This window comes from Lepidochelys kempii, chromosome 8, assembly GCF_965140265.1.
Source record: "Lepidochelys kempii isolate rLepKem1 chromosome 8, rLepKem1.hap2, whole genome shotgun sequence".
NCBI classification, from domain to species: Eukaryota; Metazoa; Chordata; order Testudines; family Cheloniidae; genus Lepidochelys; species Lepidochelys kempii.
This window is the reverse complement of record NC_133263.1, coordinates 57,736,706-57,755,819: the sequence shown is the minus strand read 5'-3', so window position 1 is coordinate 57,755,819 and position 19,114 is coordinate 57,736,706.

Here is a 19,114-nt window from a genome sequence, read left to right as displayed (position 1 = left end):
CTACCTTGGGGAAGTTTTAACCTAAGCTGGTAAAAATAAGCTTTGGAGGTTTTCATGCCGGTCCCCACATCTGTACCCTAGAGTTCAGAGTGGGGAAGGAACCTTGACAGCATTGTTATGTTGTGCCCCACTCAACAGTGCCCTTGCTTTTGGGCCAGTCTAAATGTCAACCTTCCTCCAGAGATGAAGGCAGCACTTTAACATTTGCCTTTTCTCATTTGTGATTTTAGCTGTGAAAACTTAACACTGAAATAAGGCATGTTTCTGTCTTTCATTTTTATTGGCTTGACTTCTTTTAGTTCAATCGTTTTTAAAAAGTCAAATTGAAAGCCGTAAAACTAGTTTATGGAATTTCACCTTTTTCTCAACTGGATAAGCTTATAAGAACTTTGCTGTTTGATTAAGTTAAAATGCATGAAGAACCAGAAAAATTTAAGGCAATCGTTCATTTAAATGGCTGCTAATTACACTCTCCTGACATAGTTATTGTACTATAAGCACACTTAGGATAAAACTGCTCTACTACCTAATTGAACTCAAAAATATTTCTGACATTTTAATGAACACACCAATTAGTTTTATTTTACAAGACTTTCAAATGAACCACAGAGGATTAGAAAAATGACATTCAAGGTCTGCGTATAATTTAAGGTGCCTAGCGAAGAAGGAGAAGTGGTAACATCACATAGGAGTGATAATACGTAGGGAGACATTAGCATTGAAGACATGCTGGAATAAATAAGGAGAGTTTGTTAAAGACAGATATTCCTTTTTCTTCTCTTGGACTCCAAAGCTCAGCAAAGTCAGTAGAAGAGACTCCACCACTGACACCAGCTGCTCTCTGTAATATTCTGAGGACTCCCAAACCCACTCCGCATTCCTCACCAGAGGCCAATTTGGATCTTAGTTACAGTGTCTGAGTCACAAGGGCTTCCACTGAAGTTGATGGAGTTGCACTGATGTAATATTGGGGTGAGAAGAGACTCAGGCCCCTGGACTTTAGGGCAAATCAAATCAGAGACCAACCCTGAAGAGTTGGAAGCTTTTTATGAGACCCAGTGCATGCTGGAATAGGATACCCGGGGTAGTTTAAAGTAAATTTTATACAGATATCCAGGCAGGTTGGATCTATTCAATACAGCTGTTAGCATTACATTAGTACTGAGTCAAAGGGCCAGATCCTTAGCTCCTGTTCCAGCCCCTTCACACTAGTTCCATGGAGATAGCCATATTCCCATATCCCTGGGCCTGCTCTGTGCCATTTGCTCCTGGGCCTCCTGGCTTAAGAGGCCGATCAGGGCATTAATAGGGTGTATTGTGGCAGATTGCTGGAGCTCCTGCCTACTAGGTGACCACCAGCTGCAAAAAGTCAATGGAAAAAGATTCATAAAATAGATATACACCTAAGTACTGTACTCATCCTTGCATACAGTGATGTACACATCTAATGCCTTGAGTTTCTCTTTAGAAGGCAAGCCCTCAACTTCTTGATGCATTGCTGCAACCCTCTATTCTCTCTAGATATGTTTTTTGTATTACGGAGACCAATGCTAAATGCAGTACTCTGTCTGCCATCTGAATAAGAAAAAAAAAATATCACTTTCTTGATCAAACAGATACTTCCTTTAGATACATCCCAGATTGGCATCTACTTCCTTTGCCTCAGCATCATGCTGCTTGTCAATATTTAATTCATTCATGGTATTTCTTACTTTCCCCTTGACTTTAAAAAAATAAAATGAGAACAATGAAATCAATACACAATGGGGAAATAACTCATTCATTAACAGCCAGCAACATTTTATGAGACATTAAGGAAACTCCTGATGTAACCTTATATTTTTCTCCCTCATTATTTTTAAGTGTGCAAATGTTCTTAGAAAAAGTACAACATGATCAGCCCAGGATGAAAAACTACAGAAACCGAGTCAACCAACCAACTTCTCTTTTGTACAAAAGGGCAAAAGCATAAAAACTTTGAGGAAAATGTTCAGCAGGTATAAACTGGTGTTGCTCCATTTGCTTCAGTGCAGTTACGCTGATTTGCAAAAACTGAGTATCTGGCCCTTAAGACCTTTTAATTTTAGCATCTAAATTGCAATTAATAATGTGATGCTAGCCATTTGATTTAGTAAGCCACACAAGGAGCAAAGCAATGGAGAATCAAAGACAACTTTTGGCATTGACCCTAAAGGGTCAGTGCCAGAACTTTTGTTTCAGTTTAGGAATATTACTCATTCTCTTAATGTCATAAATATATCAAACAATGGTGTGACTCCACTGAAGTCACAACAAATTTACCATTTGGCCCATCCTATCTGAATGGAACAATCTGCCTACCAGCATGAAAAAGGTGAAAGAGCAGATGAAAAGTGAGAACAAATCATATTTCTAATAAACCAACTGTGTAAACTGCTTCTTTATAGTTGTCCCCAGAAGCCTTTTCTACAAGCTCTGGTAAAGGGCAACTAAGGAGAATGTTAAGTAGAACTGGTGAAACTTTCTGATGAAAAGTTTTTTAGTTGGGAAAAAAAGTGTGGGGGGGGGGGAAGAGATTAAAAATGGAAAATACTGTTCAGACTGAACATTTAGGGCTTTTTTTGAAACAGTTTTTCCCAATTGAAAACAAAAAAGTTCTCATTTTTATAACCACCCAAAACTTTTCTTGGGGAAAGAAGCCATTTCCAAAAACCGTAACGTTAAATATCTTAGCCTCTCACCTTCTTATAGTTTCAAACCAGAGTTATTATTTCTGATTTTTTTTTTTAAAAAAAATCTCTAGTCTTTTAAAACTGTCACTCTCATTTGTCCTTGTCTAGGTTTCTCCTTGAAGCAGGAGATTGTGCAGAGGATTCAGCACTAATCCAATGAGGTAGAACAAATCCATAGTTCAGTAATCCAGAGAAAACATAGCTGACTCACTTTTTCCTTAAATTGGGCATCTTCTCTATCACCATTACTTTTGAAGATACCTTGAAATTGCATAATGAAATAGTCTTAATATGCAATTCTCCTCTTACACTAATTTTATACTGGTGTAACTATTGACTTCCATAGAGTTACTCCCAATTTAAGCCAGCATAAGTGGAAAAATCAGGCCCTTAATATTAAATTTTGTCAGTACTTCAGAAATAAAATGGTTTCATAACTATGTATGCATTTGTATAAACTGAGGGCCAGATTCTTACCCAATGTAAATCAAAGCAGCTCGGCTAAAGTTAATGAAATTATGTTCTGTGACAAAGCTCTGTCCTTGTCTCTGTGGGTCCTGCATTTCCTGGTGGATTTCCCTAGCTTCAGAGGCTCACTGTGACCCTCCATGTAGCCCTTCTCTCTAGAGGCAAGGGTCACAGCCTACTGAGCCATTTCATCATAAGCCAGCAAGGTGAGGAGAAGCTACCCTCCCTTGCACAGTCTGTTGTCTCCCAGCCTCAGTGATTAATCAGGGGGCAAAGAGGGGAGCCCAGGCCCACCCTCTACTCCAGGCTCCAGCCCAGGGACCCTAATAGTATGAGCTATTGTAGCTGACTTTTTAGAAACAGGACGCATACAATTCCCTGGGCCACTTCCCCATAGCAGCCCCCACTTCCTTGAGATCCATTTCACCCTTACCGGAGGGCCTCCTTCCTTGTGCCTAATATGGTTTGTACTGCTCAGTCTCTCCAACAGAGTGACTTCCTCCTACAGCTCCTGACATGCGTGTCCACCTGACTAACTGGGAGGCTTTTAACTAGTTTCAGCTAGCCCGATTGGCTTCAGATGTCCCAATCAATCTTGCTGTCCTCCCTGCCTTCTGGAAAGCTCGTAATTGGCCCCAGGTGTCTTAATTGACCTGGAGCAGCTGCTATTTGCTTATCCTGGTAACAGTAATTTGTTTAGCCTGTGGCTAATATATCTGTAATCCCATTACTTTACTATAGCCATCTAGCCTTGCCCAGTCACAGTTTATTTATACCAGATGAGGATCTTGCCCTAAAAATGTCTTCACTCCATCAAAGCCCACAAAAAGTGTAATTATTGCTATCTGAAATAATTTAGAAGATAAAATATAGGCCCTTAAGGTCCAAGCTTTACAAATTCAGGATTCAGTAAATCAGATATATCCTTTTGAAACTGGATTGCTCCAGATACACCAGGAAACAAAAGTATTTCCTGCAAATAGATTTTAAAAAGTTTAAGAAAGAGACTGACTCCTTACCCAGGGAGGACAGAAAAGTGAGATTGAGAGTTTGAGCATTACTGGGTTTTGAACAAAACCAAACTGGGAAAAAAAAACACCACACAGGAGTTAGACAATGTATTTGCATCATTAGAATGGCTAATAATACATCATGGTATATCTACACTTGGCTTTATAAAGTTGTGTATTAGTACATGTTAAACAGGACTATAAATACTACTACAGACAGACACATATATTGCTTGACATGTTTAAGCTGAGATTGCAGCCTACAATTCAATGTGTCTACCAACAAATGTTTGTGTCCTGGAACAACTTTTGGTTAGAATCTACACTATTTCAGAGTACCTGCAGCCCAAGTTTTAGTTAGGGGCATATAGTAAAAGTCATGGAAAGGTCATGCTCTGTGGATTTTTGTTGACTGCCCGTGACCTGTCCATTACTTTTACTAATACCCATGACTAAAACGTAGCCTTACTCCTCGGTCATGTTTTCTAGACCTTTAAATCATTTTTGTGGCTCTTCTCTGGACTTTCTCCAATTTGTCCACATCTTTCCTAAAATGTGGCACCCAGAACTGGACACAATACTCCAGCTGAGGCCTAATCATTGCAGAGTACAGCAGAAGAATTACTTCTAGAGTCTTGCTTACAACACTCCTGCTAATACAGCCCAGAATGATGTTTGCTTTTTTTGCGACAATATTATACTGTTGACTCATGTTTAGCTTGTGATCCACTATGCTCCCTGATCCCTTTCTGCAGTACTTCTTCCAAGACAGTCATTTCCAATTTTGCATGCATGCAACTGATTGTTCCTTCCTAAGTGCATTTGTCCTTATTGTATTTCATCCTATTTACTTCAGATCATGTCTTCAGTTTGTCCAGGTCATTTTGAATTTTAATCCTATCCTCCAAAGCACTTGCAACCCCTTCCAGCTTTGTATTGTCTGCAGACTTTATAAGCATATTCTCTAGGCCAGTATCTAAATCATTCGTGAAGATATTTAACAGAACCAGAACTGATCCCTGTGGGACCCCACTCAATATGTCCTTTCAGCTTCACTGTGAACCATTGATGATTACTCTCTGGGAATGGTTTTCCAACAAGTTATGCACCCACCTTATAGTAGCTCCATCTAGGTTGTATTTCCCTAATTTGTTTATGAAAAGGTCACGTGAGACAGTATCACAAGCAGTTCTAAAGTCTGATATACCTCCTCTACCATTTCCCCCCTATCCACCAGGCTTGTTACCCTGTCAAAGAAAGCTATTCAGTTGCTTGACCAGATTTGTTCTTGACAAATCCATGCTGGCTGTGGTCATTCTAATTTTTTTTTTGGAAAGCAAGTTGGGCTGTTTTGAGGAAGCTCTCTCTCCTTTGCACATGGCTTTCATTTTGGAAAGACAGTTCCACCGATACAGGTGAACATTATTGTCATGATCACATAGGATGTTGCAGTCCCTGGGCTATTTTGCACGAATCCCATAAAAGGCTTTGAAGAGACGTGCGCCTTGGGACAAGCCACTTACAAGAGCTTTGTTGGCTGCAATAAAACAAGAAGGGGATTATTTGGCTGTCAACTGCTTCAGGGAGGATACCACTTGCCACAGCCTTACCGCACAGCAACAACCAAGGCACTGATAGCAAACAGTCCAAAGTCAGGCCTATCTTCCTTCAGGGAAGGTCTGGCAGGCATCAGTCTCTCTAGCAGCCTCAGGTTCTCTCAGAGAATTAGATACCTAACCTTCCCAGTCAGCCCTCAGCTGAGCTGTGCCCTCCCCTGCTAATCCATTCCTCTAAAACAGACATCCCTTGCAGATGTAGAAGGGTGTGGCTGATTGATCATACAGCATCTTATTCACCCTTTCCTGACTATTGAGGAGTTTGTATACCCCATCACAAGGACCAAAACATTGAATTTGAGCTAGTATTTAATGAGAAGACAGTGAGGGATGGGGTGACATGTTCCTGGCACACTAGGTTACCAGGCAGATGGGCTGCTGTATTCTAAATGAATTGAAGTATTTGAATCAGTGATTTAATTCCTGTTGTAGTTAGGTATATGCATGTCTGGCTGGCCAGGTAAGATTATAAATAACATTTTTAATCAGATTTTTTTATTTCAATTAATTTTTCTTTTTAAAGAAGAAGCCTGTTTAAAATTATGACAACCTATGTTGAGACCTAAACTTTCTATAATGTATTCAAATTTAAATGCATATTTTCAAATATGCTGCATCAGTGAGCCTTCCTCAAATTTTACAGTTAAAGGGTGATCTCTGTGTGTATGGTTTTTTAATTGTGTACAGAACCACAGGGGAAAATATCCTGGAGGTCTCAATCAAGGTTTATAAATCTATCACAATTTCTATTTTCAGTCTCTATAATGGAACAAAACCTGGTAATTACTTATTTCCAAATATAAGGATTTTCAGTGTCTGTTGGGCAGAAAAGCGTTTCTGTATTTGAACTACTTTATTTCAGTTGAAACTGACTGGAAGTTGAAAAAACAGGAAAGCTTATTTTCCTCTTCCACACTAATAAAACCAGGTAGGAGAGTAGGACAATCAGGGTCCACACATTCCAAGGGATGTAGACACTTTTGAAAAACCTCTAGGTACCTGTCTATATCTTTAGGTGCCCAAATACCTTTGAAAATCTGAACAATGGTGATGAGAAACAATCAATTCTCTAACTATAGTTAATACTCTAATAAATCAGTTTTAAATGCAAGCCAGGTTTTAGCAATGCTTTTCTTACACATCCAGCACATTTTAAAATAGTTCATTAGTTAAATAAAACTATTTTAAATGTTTTGTATACTTTTAATTGAATTCCAATTTTCATCCAAATGTAGCTTAACACAAATCCTGAGCAGAAAGCCATCTAATAATTAAGAAATACATCATTTTACATGGTTAGAAAACAGTGAATTAAGGATCTGAATAAATGTATGTTAGGCTATATAATTGCTTAAATAAATATATATAGATGGAGTATATCCTCCTGGTGGGCAAAAGTACCAAATTGAGCATAAAAGCTGCTATATTTGGTTGCAAGTTACCATGTTTTAATGATTATACCAACAAATGAGAACGAGCATCTCTTTAGGAAAATAACTAAACCATCTTTGCCCACTCCTACACCTGGGCTTCTCCAGAGGCTATAGAGGCTGGTGAAGTAATATTTTATGGGACCAACCTCTCTAAAGAGAAGATTGAGCCACAAAGAGCTCTTCAAGTCTGGGAAAGGTACACCCAGCATCTCAGCTACACGCAAGGTGGAAAAGATTGTTTAGCATAAGTAGCTACCTCACCCATCTTGTCTCTCTAATATTCTGGGACCAACATGGCTACAACTACGCAGCATAAAATCTCCATTGTCCTGCAAGAGGTTTCTCTTGTCCTGAGCCCCACCCTGGCATGTCCCCTATGACAGGGCTTGCTATGGTATCCTTGAAAGGCAATCTTATGGCTGTCTTCCACAGTGTCTGTGCTGAGGGAATCACCCACACCCACAACTGGGAACCTAGGGCTCCATTATGCTGACCCAATCCTTTTTACCTGAAAGTGGCTGAAGCTCAATCTTTAGCTGTGGAAGTCCTGAATTCAATCCCTGCTGAGAACCAAGAAGGATGATACATTTGTTCCTACATTAAACCCATGGAATAAGTGCATTTCCAGAGCTAATAAATAAATATAACAGGCCAGAGACATAGGCCAAACAAAGTCTTTCATGAGTACCACAACTTAAGGAACAGAAATATTTCCGAGGCGCACACTAGACATTGGCACAGAAAGGAAGGAAGCATGATGCTTGTTGAACAATCAAAAAGGAGAATTACCTAAGAACCAAAAATATGAAAGAATGTGATTCAATTGCAAAGGTATTGCAAAGCTTTTGTATACAATATGAATATAGCCTTTAGTCTGAGTTTAAGAAATCAAATCTACTGTATTATTAATATGCCTTAAATAGCAGGCAAACTAGCCAATTCTTCTGCTACAGGTATCTGCTGTTCCTCACAAAACAGTAATAAGTTTTGATATCTCAGTTATCTGGCACAGCTTGTTTGTCAAGAACAATACCTAACATCACAAGGATCCTGGTGCATCTTTCACATTTGTTATTATATGCACCTTAAAACTGCAAGAATAGATCAGCCCTTTCTTTATAGATACTGGCATCTCTGATAAAGTGTTACATGGGACATTACCACTAGCGTCTCCTTTTAATTCCTTGTTCAAATTAAATAGCTCTCCTTTAGATCTTTAGCCCTGCATCTGAACTTTGAGAACTTTTGGATGTTAGGCCATTTGTATTCCATGAATATTTTAGACCCAGGCCTGGAATCTACAAGCAGACAACACGTCTAAGGCATCTTGCCAATGTCAAATCTAACTTTGTTCTTTTCTTGGTACTTCTTTTTATGTCCTTTGCTCCAGTAAATCAAGGGCCAAATGCTGATACCTTATTGCAGTTTAGAAGCATTTGACTCCACGAATAGTCACATTGACCTCAGTGGAATGACTCATGAGGAAAAGTATTGTTCAGTATGAACAAGGGCATTAGAATCTGTCCCCAAGGAAAGGAAAACAAAGCGTGTGAAAGCCTCCCCCAATTCATGATATCTTTTGTATGAACTATATATATATTGCAAAGGAAGTTTCCACCACTGATCATTGTCAATCAACAAAGCTATTTACAAAAATCTGAGCATCCTTTATTACAGACCCTTTTACCTCAACAAAAAAAATCTGACTGAACTGGTGAGGACCCATGCTCAGGGGAGTCAGATTGAAGGAATTTAGTCACTGGATTTGTTTTTAAAGCTTTGAGGCTGAAGAAATGGACTTTCAACATCTCTTTGAAAATAAACTTTGCTGTGGCCTGAGAGGTTCCTGTCTAACTGAAATAATTTATTATATTCTAGCAAAATATCAATCTTTGTACTAAGTTGTTACAACACTGAACGAGTTCCCCCTCCTGAATGCTCACCAGGCTGTTGTATTGAGACCAAAACTTGGGTCTCACATGCTCTTGCTCTGGTCTTCTGGGCACATATTCAAAGTGCAGATCCAGTGTCTGACACCCTTCTTGGCAATAGGAAACCCACAGTCCAATTGTTTAGTCCAGGAGTAGGCAACCTGTGGCACGCAAGCTCATTTTTAGTGGCACTAACACTGCCGAGGTCCTGGCCACCAGTCTGGGGGGCTCTGGATTTTAATTTAATTTTAAATGAAGCGTCTTAAACATTTTTAAAACCTTATTTACTTTACATACAACAATAGTTTAGTTATATATTAAAGACTTATAGAAAGAGACCTTCTAAAAACATTAAAATGTATTACTGGCACGTGAAACCTTAAACTAGAGTGAATAAATGAAGACTCAGCACACCACTTCTGAAAGGTTGCCGACCCCTGGTTTAGTCCATGAAACTAAACACCGCTCTCTCAAGGCCTTCTTCCTTCCCCCTGCCCTGCAACAGTGGCTGCATGCTCCCAGGGTTCCAGTGAAACTGTGGACCCTCTAGTTTATTGTTCCCCTCCCTGAAGATAACTTGCTTACACTGTCACATAACACCCAGACTCAACAAAGGACTTTCTAAAAACCACACACGCACACTTCAGACACAGGAAATATATGGACCTATGGGAGGAAAACCCCCTCCATGTTCATCCCACACACCTTTATTTACTTCTGTTTTGAATTAACAGAATCATAGCCAGACTAAGCAGATACAAATCCCAGGCTGTACTGCTCTCCTTCCCAGGCACACAATAAAATTCCTGTCTTTGGAGGGCTCTTCTGATAGAAGACACAAGAATATGAATGCCCATTATTGTAGTTAATACCAATATCTTTGTGATGACCAGCTAAACATCACTTATCTTCTTCCAAGATGTGAAGAAAATAAGGATTGTTAGATATTCAGGTGTGTGCTTGATGCTTGAACTTCATGAATAAATTAGGGTCTCTGCAATGGTTATTTAAAAGTCTATTTGAAGTGTCATTGTAACATAGGGCTTTCTCTTATGGAGTGTTAAGTTACTGTGTGCTACATGAGTTGAGGCACTAAAGTACATTGTCCCTTCTATTTGTTACTCATTTGGAATTAAACATGTATGCTTATAAATACAAAATGTTCTTAGAAGTCAACTCCTGGCTGACTAGTTAACTGCCCCATCACCTAAAGTTTAAAGAAAATAAAGAGATGTGGTGAATTGGAAGAGTTTAAAGCCATTTTTGAACTGAACTCAAATATTTATAGCTTGTGACGTTTATGTATGACAGACAGACACAGGGACAGAAATTTGTGGGATGCATTTTGCAAAAAAAGTCTAAAGCCTGGATTGTTGCTTGGTACAATCAGAGATTTGTTCCATGTGATACTCACAGGTATTACTATTTATTTTGCCTAGTTAAATACACTTTCAAGCTCAGAATCCAAGTGCATACACACACGAGTGCATACACACACGAGTTCCTTCCTCATCCCCAGTCAATTTCAGCTCAGCTCCCTAACCAGATTTTGCATTGTTGGACCATCCTCTCTGAACCTTAAGCAGTCCTACCCATTTTTGATTTATACAAGATCAGAATGAGAAAAAAAAAATGTAAACCTCCTATCAACATGGGGAAAACACAAAAACAAAGCAAAGGAATGTAACCCAAAATATCTAGACGTACAACATGGAAGAGCCTTGGCTTCTGAATAATCTAATTTCTCACCATCCAGGAACTTGAGAAAACAGAAGTGTGGAACAGATGAAGAAGATGCATTTCTGAAATTTTAACTACTAGTCCTTCAGTTTTTACTTGGCCAAATACCAGTGGCTGCTTTACCTACTTTGTCATAACAAATATGTTCCTCCTGGCAACTTAATGCCTTCTGTTTAGTGCTATGTTGACAACATCCCTCCTAGCCTTTTTGTAATAAATAAAGCTAGGATGTAGCTTTAATTTGAAATAGGACTGTAATACCCCCAAGTTACACTTTTGTTTTTAATTTAGTCCAACAGCACTGTTTTTTTAAGTTCAGGTGCCCTGAATAGTTAAAGCCCAGAGACAATCGCTACAGCTGAATTCTAAACCCTCAAAACAGGGTTGTGTTAGTATTTTCATTATACACTCTGAGCACATGAACTGTTCTTCACTCTAGTTCTAGAGTGAATATTGAAGTTACACAGAACATTAAAAATGCCAGAGTAAAGATATGGACTTCACAGACTCCTAAGGTGTATGAGAGTTAGGTATTTGGCTACATCTTCAAAGTGCTCAGTAGCGCTTTCTAACCCCCTTCCCACCAGCTCTTTCAAGGACTACCTGAAAAGCTCTGACTTCAAAGGGCATTGAATCAGGCCCCAGTAGAGGCAGTGGTTCTTACCAAACCTTTTCCCCAGCTTCCGCACACTTCACAATGTATGCAGCAGCCATCCCTTACCAGGTCTTCTGGGAACGTTTATCCAAACCCTTTGTTCCTTTCAGAACTTCCAAAAGTAAATTTGACCCATTGTATCTCAAGTTGGGGACCCAACAACTGAAACAGCCACAGACGAGTGGCCACATTTGAAGTGTTGAACTAAACCTCTCTCTCACTTTCTCTTTCTGCAAAACTGGGAGCTAGTAGGCCTAAGCATTGGTGAAAGTCAGGTCAATAATGGATATCTATTATTTCAAGTCCTGTAGTGCATGGGTTGCCAGCCTGAAGGTCACAACCCCAAGAGGCTTTGAAGGCACATGGCCACCTCCATCTGGCTAGATGGGAATGAGATCCTGACACTTTTCTGTTGCTAACATGGATGAGAACCATTGGTACAGAATATTAATTTCTAGTGGCCTTTTCTTCTTTTGAAGATAATTATTATCCCTTTAAGATGCATTGGGGCTAAACCTTTTAGAGTAAAACCCATCTGGTGAGAAATCTTGCTCTCTTTTAAAATCCAGTTCAGACTGCAGTCCAAGGTGAGCCTTTTTCAGGACAATGGAGGAATCACAAGTGAGAGAGAAGGTAGAGATGACATAATAAACATAAGATAACAGATCCCAGGGGAAGCCAGAAGGGCTTATTGGAAGTTATTGATGAGAGTGATGGGATCTGACAGACATAAGGAATATAATAAGGGAGCTGCAGTGAGAAAACAAGGATGCTTATTCAGCCCCTCTCTAATAGCAGAGCACACAAATGCTTGTGCATGGACATTTGTTTCTAAATATTTCTGGCAGAATGACTAACCCAAAAATACACTCATGAGAGCTATAATTTTCTTCCAGCCATAGTTCAGCCAGATTCACTATTTATCATCATTTATTTCCAGTAAATAGATGCCATACCAGGCCACTTATCTCTTTGTCAGAGGTCGTAAATGGTGCTACAGTACCATGGGATTCCTGTTCAGGAGTTTTGTTCTGACTTTGAGGCCTCTAATCTTCATCAGATAATACATCCCACTTATCACTGTCACTATCAGAAGCATTATCAGCATCTATGGATTTATTAGCAAGACCAGGTTAAAAATGTGAATCATTCTGCAGTTCATCCTTGGTATTCATACTTGCCTGACAGTTAGCATTAACTCTGGAAAGCTCTTTCAATCTCTTTGAACTTGCTCTCTAACTTTTCAATAGTACCCACAGAATGTCAGTTTTTTTTGAACAAATCAGCCAGTAGCACAAATTAAAAAGAGACATCTTGGAATCAATATTTAATATGGTTGACCTTTCCAGAATTCAGATTCCACTCAAAATCCAGGGGTCCACAGTGCTCCTGCATGAAAAAAAACATAGGACACCACCTTCAAAAAATATTCCTTGTCCAAAACTCCTACTCCATATGAATTGCTCAGTCTAGTCCTCTTGACTTCAATGGGAGTTGAAGGCCCCACATAGCTTCAGAGGTCAAGGGTCTTCACACAAATATCCTTTACCATGTCAAAATGGAACAATATCTAGTTCTTACCTAGTGCTTTATAACCATACATCTCACATGAATTTCTCTTGTAAAGCACTATCATTAGCTGCTATTTCACACATGGGGAAACTGAGGAACAAGGAGGGGAAATCATAGAAATGTATAGCTAGAAGGGACCATGAGAAGTCATCAAGTGTAGCTCCCTGTGCTGATGCAGAACCAAACAAACCTAGACCATTCTTGACAGGTGTTTCTCCAACTTGTTCTTAAAACCTCCAAGGATAGTGATTCCACAACCTCCCATAGAAGCCTATTGCCAAACTTAACTACCCTTATTTAAGCTACGAACTTTTCCTAATATCTAACTTAAATGTCCCTGGTTGCAGATTAAGCTCTTGAAATTCCATGACACTGCTTTAACAAAATCATTATGCAAGAAAATTCTGAAATTTAGATGCCAATATCTATAACTTTCCTCTCCTTTTTAGATTTCTGCTCATCTCATTTTTAGATTCCCTCATCACTGGTTATATTTCTGCTCTGGACTGAAATAAAACTGCTTTATCAAACAAGTTGATTCCAACACTGTCAAAGACCATGGAAACACAAGGATTCCTGACTTGCAGAAGTGGTTACTTATATAAGAAGTATAAAAGCTCAGTTAATAGTATCCGATATTATATATTAACGAGAGTGACACTAGTAGTGTGAATGAAAAAGCTAGTTTGCCATGGGAAATTATGCCATCTTTCTATTGCTTCTTTTGTTTCTCTCTCACAAGTGGAATAGAGAATGTGGTTAAGCGAAATCCCCCTGCAAAAAACCTTCATGCTGCAAAAAAACCAGGTAGGGGGAGTGAAAAAAATAAGAGTGGGAGAAATATAAAGGGGGGGGACCCTGAACATTTAATAAAAAAGTTTCCGTTAAAAGTAAAGTATAAAGGAATAATTGAAAATAATGTCCGCTCGCCCATGGGAAAAATAATTTGATTAAAAACATTATTTCAATCAGGAAAATTTTGATACTACATAGGTCTGATGATCACCACATCTTATCTTTTGGGGAAGAAACACCTCTGCTATTATCTGATTGAAGAAAATAAACAGTGGAATTTAAAAGAGTGCTTGTGGCACCTTAGAGACTAACAAATTTATTTGAGCATGAGCTTTCGTGAGCTACAGCTCACTTCATCAGATGCATTCAGTAGAAAATACAGTGGGGAGATTTATAGACAGAGAACATGAAACAAAGGGTGTTACCATACACACTGTAACGAGAGTGATCACTTAAGATGAGCTATCAGCAGCAGGAGAGCGGGGGTAAAATCTTTTGTAGTGGATTCAAGAAAACAACTCAAAAATTGACCATCTTATTTTTTTCCTTCCTGCTGACTCACTCCTTCAACCTCCCTCTAGTGTCTTCAGGTATATAGTGCATTTAATGTACCTGCATCATTCTGTCATAGTGGGCACCATCATCAACTATTTGGTGCTTCTCTGCATCTCCTATTCTAAATATATGAAGATGCCATGGCTTCTGTAGGACCTTGGGATGGTAACGGTGAAAATATTAATGGATTGTTACTTTTTTTAATCCTGTGATTGTATGCACATTATTTGAACACAAATGTACCAAGTGGCACTCTCTTACAAAGGAAAGAAACATGGTGAAATACACTTAGCTTGTGCAGTAAGTTACAATCCCATTATACAAAACTCATATCTTCAGCACTTGAGGACTGCATTTAAATCCAAAATGGGGTGCCATTTGCTTACTAGCTCTGAGTGCATCTAGACAAGAGTTGTCAGAAGATTAAAAAACTCGTAACTTAGAAAAGTCATACTGCACGTCACCACCAGTAGGGTGACCAGAGAGCAAATGTGAAAAATTGGGACAGGGGGTGGGGGTGGTAATAGGAGCCTATTTAAGAAAATGACCCAAAAAAATCAGAACTGTCCCTATAAAAGCGGGACATCTGGTCACCCTACCACATTAGTCCACAACCACCATTAAATAACACTAGAATTGTTGGTTTGCCCGAGACCCACCTCTTATGGCTGCAGGCTTGATTGGTGACATTGTCTGAACCAGCCCTGAATTACTTACTTTCGGACTTTCATATGCAACCAAGCATTAGTGGAAAGTACATGGATGAATTTTCTGGCCAAAACCATAATACCTACAAAGCCATGGTCTTGTTTGTTTTCATATTTGGGGTTTTTTTCAAGCTTCTGTGGAATGTAAAAAAAAAAAGTGCAAAGGTCTTTTTTGATCCATCACTCCTAGCCTGCCTGATAATGTCATTCCTGGATCCACACACTGCAGCCTGCTAATCTACCTAATACTACAACACTTACACAGACTCAACTTTTTTCAAAATATTCACTAACAAAATGAAGCTTCCAAATTCACTTTCCCCTTTCTTGAAGATGCAGAAGTCAAATTCCCTAACACAAATGAACCTTTCATATGCTAATTTGCCTAATCCTGTGCACTGACAGGTCTATCTAGGCAGCAGATGTGAATAATTCCCTTATCCTAGAAGACCTGAATCTTTGACCAGCACCAAATATCAGCATAGTTTCCCGATATATTTAAATGCGAGGGAAAGCTCCTTGCCTGAAATTAACGTGTAGTATGTTAGGCTACCCCCAGCCCACACATGGCTCCAGTGTTCTTCCTGGCTGAACATTAAGCAGACAGTGGGATTTGTTCAATTACATAGAGACAGTCTATTCAAATGAGAGAGAAAAAGAGAGGAGGAATGTAGAGAAGCAGCTCTTCTAGGTAACTCAGAAGCACCAACGGATGGGGTATTCCAACCCAAGAGAGGAGGTTGAGAGAGTCTGCGGGGGGTGCCCCCAACTGTCCTATTCCAAGGCCAATTCCTGTGTAGCCTTAATAACCCAAGACAGCAAAACAAGCCATATTAAAAAAAAAAAAAGCGCAAAAACCAAAAAAACACAGAATGATCAAGTAATGCTCTAGCCAGTCTACATTTCCCCCTTCCTTGATGCTCGCTCTCCCCCACCCTCACTGGTCTGGGGTGTAGGAGGAGGCAAGGGCTCCGGGTGCAGGCTCTGGGGTGGGGCCAGGTATTAGAGGTTCAGGGTACAGGAGGGGGCTCCGGGCTGTGGCAGAGGGTTGGGGTGCAGGTTCTGTCTGGGCCTGTGAATGAGGAGTTTGGGGTGCAGGAATGTGCTCCAGGCTGGGGCTCAGGGATCTGGAGTGTGGGAGGGGGCTGCAGGTTGAGGCACCAATGCTAGAACTCTAAATAATAAGAGGGGTGAACTAGAGTGCCTCGTATTAAATGAGGATATTGATATAAAAGGTGTCATAGAAACTTGGTTGAATGGAGGATAATCAATGGGACACAGTAATACCAGGGTACAAAATACATCGGAAGGCCAGAATAGGTCATGCTGGTGGGGGGAGTGGCAATCAAATGAAGTAAAAATCTTAAAATGAACCAAGCTGTACCATAGAATCTCTATAGATAGTAATTCCATGCTTGAATAATAAGAATTTAGCAGTAGGGAATCTAGTACCAACCATGTGACCAGGAAAGTGGTAATGACTGAAATGATCAGGGAGATTAGAGGGGCTAAAAATTTTTTTTTAAAAAAATGGGGGATTTCAACTATCCCCATACCAACTGGGTACATTTCACCTCAGGACGGCATGCAGAGATAAAGTTTCTTGTAACCTTAAATGACTGCTTCTTGGAGCAGCTAGTCCTGGAATCCACAAGAGGAGAAGTAATCCTTGATTTAGTCCTAAGTTTAGCACAGGTTTGGTCCAAGAGGTAAATATAGCTGGACTGCTTGGTAATAATGACCAGAATATAATTAAATTTAACATTCCTGTGGTGGGAAACTACCACAGAAGCCCAACACGGTATTTAAATTTCAGAAAGGGGGACTACAGAAAAAATAGAAGTTAGTTAAACAGAAATGTAAAAGGTACCGTGCCAAAAGTGAAGTCCCTGCAAGCTGCATGGAAACTTTTTAAAACACCATAAGAGAGGCTCAATTTAAATATATACTCCAAAATAAACAACATAGTAAGAGAACAAAAAAAGTGCCATCATGACTGAACAAAGCAAAAAGTAGTGAGAGGCAAAAAGGCATCCTTTAAAAAGTGGAAGTTAAATCCTAATGAGGAAAATAGAAAGGAGCATAAACTCTGGCAAGTGAAGTGTAAAATGTAATTAGGAAGGTGTAACAGGGTCAACACCCAAGTCTCACGAGTGCCCCCCTCTGATTGGGCATGTCTGCATTCTTTCAGTAAGTAGTCCCGGCCCTGGTACAGGGCTGTATCTGCAGGGCTTCCTCCTGGAAGACACTATGTTCCTGCAGCCCTCTCCGGGCTCAGTTCCTACTCAGTCCTCACAGCCAGCCAGCAGCTGCTGCTCAGTAATTCCCAGGTACCTGCTACCAGACTGTCTTCTACTCAGTCCTAGCAGCCAGCCAGGATCCTCTCACTCCCCCAGTCCCTGCCCCCACTTAGCTATCCATGATCCTGCTGCTCTGCCAGCCAAGCACACAGTCCTTCCTTCTCCAGCTCCAAGAAGCTACTAACTGTTGCTCTGTTCTGCAGCTCCTTTTATATGGCCTTCCTGGCCCCTAATTGGTGGTTCCAGCAGCCCCTCTGATTGGTTGTTTCCTCACAACCACTTTAGGCCACTTGGAGGACTTCTCTACTGATCTTTTCCTTGGATGGGTATGACAGAACCTGGAGGTCTCCAGCAGGTCTCAAGTCCCCCCCCTCACAGAAGGCCAAAAAAGAATTTGAAGAACAGCTAGCCAAAAACTCAAAAAGTAATAGAAAAAAAAAATAAGTACATCAGAAGCAGGAAGCCTGCTAAACAACCAGTGGGGACACTAGGTGATCGAGATGCTAAAGGAGCACTCAAGAATGATAAGGCAGAGAAACTAAATGAATTATTCGCATCGATCTTCATGGCTGAGGATTTGAGGAAGATTCCCAGACCTGAGCCATTTTTTTTAATGTAACAAATCTGAGGAACTGTCCCAGATTGTGGTGTCACTAGAGGTGGTTTTGGAACAAATTCATAAATTAAAGAGTAATAAGTCACCAGGACCAGACAGTATTCACCCAAGAGTTCTGAAGGAAGTCAAATGTGAAATTGCAGAACTACTAACTGTAGTCTGTAACCTATCATTAAAATCAGCTTCTGTACCAAATGCCTGGAGGATAGCTAATGTGATGCCAATTTTTAAAATAGGGCTCCAGAGGTAATCCCAGCAATTACAGGCGAGTAAACCTTACTTCAATACCGGGCAAATTGGTTGAAACTATAGTAAAGAATGGTCAGGCACATAGATAAACATAATTTGCTGGAGAAGAGTCAACATGGTTTTTGTAAAGTGAAATCATGCCTCACCAAACTTCTAAAATTCTTTGAGGGGGTCGAGAAGCATGTGGACAAGGGGTATCCAGTGAATATACTGTACTTAGATTTTCAGAAAGCCTATGACAAGGTCCCTCACCAAAGGCTCTTAAGTAAAGTAAACCATCATGGGATAAGAGGGAACGTTCTTTCATGGATTGGTAACTGGTTAAAAGATAGGAATAAATGGTTAGTTTTCAGAATAGAGAGAGGTAAATAGTGTTGTTCCCCAGGAACCTGTACTGGGACCTGTTCTATTCAACATATTCACAAATGATCTGCAAAAAGGGGTAAACAGTGAGGTGGCAAAATTTGAATAGTTAAGTCCCAAGTGGACTGCGAAGAGCTACAAAGGGATCCCACAAAACTGGATGACTGGGCTACAAAATGGCAGATGAAATTCAGTGTTGATAAATGCAAAGTAATGCACATCGGAAAACATAATCCCAACTATACCTATAAAATGATGGGGTCTAAATTAGCTGATTCCACTCAAGAAAGATTGTTGAGTCATTGTTGATAGTTCTCTGAATACATCCACTCAATGTGCAGCAGCAGACAAGAAAAGCTAACAATGTTGAGAATCATTAAGAAAGGGATAGAT